Below are 6,821 nucleotides of genomic sequence, written 5' to 3' on the forward strand. Positions count from 1 at the left end.
CATTATATTTATGCAGCATTGAAGCGTGATGACTTGAAGACAGCACTCTTTTTTTTTTTTTTTTGGGCTGTGGATACTCGTCACCTTCCAAAATAAGATACATCTGTCTTCTAAATTAATTTGTGTTGATGTTTGGTTCGTTTCATTAACGCTTGAAAGACATCATCTTTGTCCTAAGCAACTGTGATGCTATGAGCATTGGACAAGATGTCTCCCACGTCAGCATCTGGTGTTTGTTTATTACAAAAATGCCTTTTAAGCACCAACTACACATTCAACCAACTTTTGGAAAACTAATGTCCTTTTAGTTAGATTTTTTTTTTTTTATTACTTCCCAAAAGTTGTAGGAAGAGAAATGCTAGAAAACATGTCTGTATAGGAATTTTTGACCATTTGCTTTGGGTTTGAAGTACACTTTTGCTTTGTACAATAGAGTACAATAAAAAAAAAATGGAATAGTCTGGAAAAATGGAAAAGTCTGAAAGCATAGAATTTTAAAAAATTGACTTAATGGTAATTTGAATTTGTGAAACAGTGCAAACTACCTACTCCATACCAAAAGACGAATTTAATCATATTTTTTGCACTTCGAAACACCCGTTTCCCATCTTTTCCAATGGAGAAAAGTCATATACAAACTCCCCCACTCTTCTAGTTTAATGCACAGGCGCACCTCTTCAAAAATCATCAACCCTTTCAGCCGAAGCATATTTCATTTTTGCACAGAAAGTCTATTGTGTTGCTGTTGCGCTACTCAATACATAATACAAGTGTATAAATCAGGTCGGAGACGCGGCCACGGAATGGAGATGTTAACGTGCAGGGGGACAACGAACAAGCTGACCTGAATGCTTGCTGCTCCTCTGATTTCCCCCAGGAGCTCCTCTCTGGCCTGTGCCACTGGTTTTTGGATTCCTGAGGGAGGCCATTACCGCTCCCGATCCATATGTATGTATGGCTGGCTGCTGCCTCTCCGACTGCCAAGACGCTCGCACACGGAGGACAAGCCCGATGGTTTTACAAGGTGATTATTTGCACTGTGCATCTGGATGTGGAGCTGCAGCTAATAGGCTTTATTTGGAACTTTCAGAGCAGTTGGTGCGCTTTATCAGCACATGGCTGATTAGCATGTCATGCTGCCTAACAGGCTACTTAGCCCTTTTGAAATGATCAGACCCAAAATGTCCATCACCCCTATTTAGGGGTTCAACCTTCTGAAAACGAGTTTTTCTCTTTGAAAATGGAATTTTCGGTTTTTATTGCACAACAGGAGAACAACAAAACAAATTGGAGGGAAGGAGAAGACTCACACAGAGACTGCTGTAGGCCACACAGCTCACGGCCAGACACTCGCTCACAAAGTCACCAATGTCACACACCACTCCACCAAGCTCCTCCTCTTAAAGGCACTACTCTATTTAGGCTCGAAAGTATTTGTTTTTACGTATTCTGGCTGCAATTTTTTTTTTTTTGTGAGGGCACCTCTGACAGGTATCAGTGATAGCAAAGAGGAAAAGAACCCGAAAATGTAAATTAGTGCGACATAGGAAAAAAATAATATAATATACAAATATATAAATAAATAAAAAATATCAAGGTCTTTGGTGTTTTAGAAAACATGAAAAAAAAAATATATATATATATATAAAAAATGCCTCAAAAAATGCAAAAAGAATTAGGTCATGAAAATGCATTTTACGTTGCGTTGTTCGATTTTCAGGGAGGCCGACCCTCACAATAATGAGTTAAACTTGAACAGTACGGATTCACAGGAACTACAAGCACATTGTGTTCAACTTTGGAGGTTCCAACGTTGAAGGAAATTGGCTGAAAAAGTTTCCCAATTATCCCAGCCTTGTGATGTGAATATAATAGTTGCACTTCAATGGATGGCTTATGTTTTTATTCCTCACCGCTTGCTCACTGTCCAGTACATCAGGAGCTGACTTTCTCCCGTCTGATGGGCTTGATAACCTTTTGATAGCCACGTGCACTCATTCTCCACAATCTCCAATTGGCCAGCTGGACCGAGCAAAGTTGTCGCGCCAATCTAATTAACAAAATAAATCTGCTAGGCTTCTTGGTGCTGGAATAAAGGGGGCGATAAAAGTGGGCCATACACTCACTTCGTAATGTCTCTCCGCCACAATGGATCCAAGCGTTGGTGCTCGAATGCGTCCATCTCTCTTTGCTGAGTTAAAAATAGTGTGATTAGGAGGTTAAATGGCTGAAAAATTCACTTTCTGATAGTCTCTTTGTCTTTCTACAGATGGGAGAAATTGGGGCCTATTTCAATATTAAAAATTCATAAAGCAAGAGCATGAATTTGAAATTCCGTCCACATATAGCCCGTCTCCATCTCACAAGTGTCCGTGAGGCAAAGCGCTTGTAAGAAGTCAGGCGTGCCTCTGACAGCCTCATCCTGTCACTATTACTGTGATCACATGATGCTATGTGGCACACTGCCGGTCACTGCAGGATGGAGGAAGGGCCAGAGCGTAGCCTTTTGAAATCAAGCAGAAAATTTAATTAGGAAGGACTTCCTTTCCTTGGTAGCTTCATTATTTATTAGAAAATATGATTATTTATGAAAAATATTATTTTATTATTATTATTATTATTAGAAAAATATAGTTTATTTTCAAGTCTCATAAAATGTGTTTTCAGAGCCTCTACAGAATTGGCACAATACTGACCTTGAACCAGTTGTTTCTTGTCTTTAATTAAATCCTGAACAAAATATTCACAGGCATTAAAAAAAGTGAAATGTATGAACATGTATTTGCAATTAAATATTCCCTATCTTGGATAATGCTTGAAGGTTTGGTAAACAGCGGTTTAGCCTAGAGGCTGTGTTTAGATTATGAATATTTGATTCGGAAACATTTCACTCTATCGTGTCAAAACAATGCCATTGGAAACATCTAAATAATTCAAAAGAAAAAACACTATACTGTCATGGAGATGAAAGAATGTGACTTACTATTCATACATACTGTATAAACATTGCTCAACATATCTAAGACAAAAGCATATTTCATAAAAATATATAGGGAATAATATAAATTACTTTGTCCCTTCTTGGTGTCTAAAATGGAACAATATTTTTTTTAATGTATTCTTTTTAATTTATTTTATCATGTCAATAAATGCTTTAATTGATGTAATTCTAATTCATCCAAAACAGTCAACATTTCTTTTTTTTTGTCTCTGTCAAGAGGAAAAATAAGTCGTGATGATTGGCAGACAAAATGATCCAGGAACAGTTTGCCCATCACTTGTAGTTGGCTCGTATTGTTGGCAGGCGAGAAGGAGCTGACTGCCTTCCAGTCTCGGGGAAATAAATGTCCCTTTAAAAAAAAAAAAGAAAAAAAAAAAAAGAAAGGAACAAGAGACAAGGCAAAAAAAAAAAATCCCCATTTTGTCATACTGTCAAATATAATTGTTTCTTTCACATTAATGGTTACCTATTAGATGTGCGACTATGTTACATTTACTGCTGTCGACGTGTCTCCCTCTTTTCGATCGAACTGATAGAAGAGTGATGATTTCTTGCCGGAGGTGTTGAGTTTTCCTGCTTTCGTGTCTCCAGCGGATTTTGCTGCCAGACTGGCACAAATAACCGCGATGAGCCACAACGTGAACAACACGTGCATAGCAGGGACATGGAAACTCTCTTACCTTTTTCCCACCCGTCTCAACCAGCCTTCGTAGTCATCTCTCATGCCTTCTCCTGCGACTACTCAGAGCAGGTATGCGCACGTCACTGTTTGTTTGGCATATGTTGAGGTTGCTGCCAATCATTTTTATTAAATTTACTAAAGAAAACAAAACACGGAATACACTACGGCACACATCATCACATGAATGCTGCCAAAGTACTTTACTGAAATATTTACGGCACTTAACTGCAAATAGGGGTGAGGCCTTTATTTATTCAAATAATCTAATGTAAAATCATTTATACTGCATGTGAAAGTCACTCTCGCTCTCTTTCTGTCTGTATATAAATTAAAAAAAAATTAATTAAAAAAGTTGACTTTAAAAAGTGCCTCCTTATATATATACATATATATATTTAGTTCAACAATTTATTACTTTTTCCTTGCATTTCTGATTGATACAATATCTTTTTTGGAGTGTCATTTGTTGGATGATGTTTATGATCAAAGCTAAAAACAACATAACTTTAAAAAATATGTCGATTCCATATCGGGGCAAATCCTGGTGAAAATGTGAATGCAGTTTTTAATTTTGTCCATTTGCTCTTTTATTTATTACAGAACTGTTTCTACTGACAATGTTCAAGTCCTAGTTGGCTCTTACCAACCTCTTACATCATTCTTCGTGAAAAAGAAAATTCCTGCTAAAGAACAAATCGGCGGGGGGAAAAAGAAAAATAAAGCGCTCCATTTTTTATCTTGGCAATGAAAACCTGCCCCAGAATAATAATGTATAAAAAAACACCTCTACACATGTGAAATCAGCCTCAGTTTTTTTTTTTTTTTTTTTTGCATAATCTTTTCTAAAATAAACTTTAAGAAGCCCCCTCCAGCAAAAGGAGTAGTGTTACTCTGTTAAAGACAAAAGTATTTCTGATGAGTGCCAATGTCTGCCTCCGTTTTGTTTTTTTGTTTTTTTGGGGGGGGGGACCATATTACAGCCCGAGTGTCTGCTTGGGGAAGGTGGAGGAGGAAATAGATGGTTCTAGATATAATAGCGATGGCCCCTGGGTGGTACTCCTGAGAGCCAGAGAGAAGAGATGAGAGTGGAGGTGTGAGCTTGCAGTAAGATTACATTTTCCCTCATTTTTAATGGATACGCGTGCATCTATCTTCTCTTTTCCCCCTTGTGTCACTCCCACTATTGCGCTTCTGTTTAGCTGTGTTCCATTTTTCTCACTGCCTTCCTTCAACGCACACACACACACACACACGCGCACCCACACATGCACTTACTTGAAATGCTCACATTCAAAATCATGCACACACGCACACACGCACACACTTCTCCCTGCGTCCTCCCTCACTTGATCCTTACACCTACGTGCTACAGATGGTTTCATTTTATAAGAGATAAAACCACATTTGGTGGAACTGATTAAACAGAGGGAACAACATCCCCATCTGCCATTTATTCCAATCTGAAATTGCTTGGGCAGATGCTGACATCTTTGGAGATGATTGATTCACCCCGTCTGGCCAGAGAGGGGTAGAGAAAGGCTGCGTCCTCCCAAGGGCCGCAGCTTCCCGCGGCTTTCCACTGCCCCACCGTGGCTTTGCCGGTGACGGAGCTGCCGCCCTGCCTCCCCATCGACAAAAGTCTCCCATTTCTTCTCTGCGGCAAGCTGTTGCAATCAGCAGAGCCGCTGATTGGACTTGGGCAGGTGATCTCTACGCGCTCGAATCACGGGGCCAGTACATTCCAGATCGTTCTCTCTGTACTGGTGTGTGACCATGATGCTGACTGCACGGGTGGGCGATCAAGGATGTGTTTTTGATGCCACTAAATGTCACACAAAATCAACGCTGGGTTCCGTTTTTTGTTTTTTTTGTCGCCCACCTGTCGTAGTCATACCACTTGATTTCATTTTTTTTGGCCCAGATTATGAGCAGAACTGAGCTAACGTTGCAGAACAATATCAGATGGCTATAGATGGCGTATTTCTTCAAATAGAAAAAATAAAAACCTCAACATGGATAGACAAAGAGGTTCAAATGTCTCTTATATAATACAAATTGATGTATTCAATATTAAGGCCTCGTCAATTAATGTACAATTTTCCCCGAATAAACGGAATCAGCACTTTGTGCAACTGAGTTTCCAGCCACACTTTTTTTTTTTTTTTTGCAACATGGGCCGCGTTCATGTAAGATCATATTTTGACGGACGACCGATGCCGCAGCCCTCCTATGAACACGTTCGGCCACTGCCTCCTCAAATATGGTCATTAGCGAGAATCCGGTCACGTCAAGCCAGAAGCCAGAACGTTAGTTCAAAGGCTACTATGCAATACGCTTCAATGAGCAACTAAAAGAAAAAGCGCAAAAAATCAAATTTTACATAGATACCAATGCTCTACTTGGCTTTTATTTTGAAATTAGTCCTCTGAAACTCTCGTTATGGCTTTTGTGACCTATTCTTAGTGGACATAAGCACGGTGAAGGACTTGAATTTGAGCGCAATATTCAATTTCTGGTATTCTTGCACACCAGCGCACCACTTATGTGCAACCTAGAGAATAAGCATCGTGTTCGGTCCCTGGCCTTCCTGTATGGAATTTGCGTGTGTCGTTGTCTCGGCACTCTGGTTTCCTCCCACATTCCCAAAAAACATGCACATTAATTTAATTGAAGACTCTTAACTGAGGCTGTGAGAATATGAAGGATTATTTGTCTGGATGTGCTTTGTAATTGGCTACGGCAGACCTGTGACCCTAATGAGGACAAGGAGTATAGAAAAGAGATGGATGGGGGGAAAAGCACAAGAATGTAAATGTCATTTAAATTATTTTTCAAAGGGAAAATTTAGTTGATGTACAGTAAAGGGTTAATTCGTAAGTCACGGTACCGCCGTAATTACATAATACCTGCACGGATTCCTAAAAGTAAGTCGTTAAAATCAAACCTTTGGGTATTTCACGGTGCTCTGGCCTTCATTTTCCTCTCGTCATCATCCAACATGTGATCACATAACGGTGGACTGAAGTCTGTGTTGTCATCACTGTGTGTGAACCGTTGCCGTTGCCGTGATCCCGACCCCCCACCAGAGGTAACGTGATGAAAGAGTGACGAGAATACCAAATGAGCCTGGGGTGATTA

The 6,821-nt window shown here is 39.7% G+C and overlaps 1 long non-coding RNA gene across 3 annotated transcripts in view; it reads left to right on the plus strand.

The window, feature by feature from the left end:
- Window positions 1-5,638, plus strand: part of LOC148343150 (uncharacterized) — a 105,791-nt gene extending 100,153 nt beyond the window's left edge. For 2 of the 3 annotated variants that reach the window (XR_015846592.1, XR_015846595.1), the window contains exons 5-7: window positions 878-1,024; window positions 3,593-3,752; window positions 4,284-4,365. This is a non-coding gene — a long non-coding RNA (uncharacterized LOC148343150). Of the gene's footprint in view, window positions 1-877; window positions 1,025-3,592; window positions 3,753-4,283; window positions 4,366-5,161 lie in introns of those variants that run through there. The other variant, XR_015846593.1, reaches the window with a different exon arrangement.
- The last annotated feature ends 1,183 nt before the right edge of the window (window positions 5,639-6,821 follow it).

The sequence above is a fragment of the Idiotropiscis lumnitzeri genome, chromosome 1 (assembly GCF_059441095.1).
Source record: "Idiotropiscis lumnitzeri isolate Australia: NSW breed Sydney's pygmy pipehorse chromosome 1, RoL_Ilum_1.0, whole genome shotgun sequence".
NCBI lineage: Eukaryota > Metazoa > Chordata > Actinopteri > Syngnathiformes > Syngnathidae > Idiotropiscis > Idiotropiscis lumnitzeri.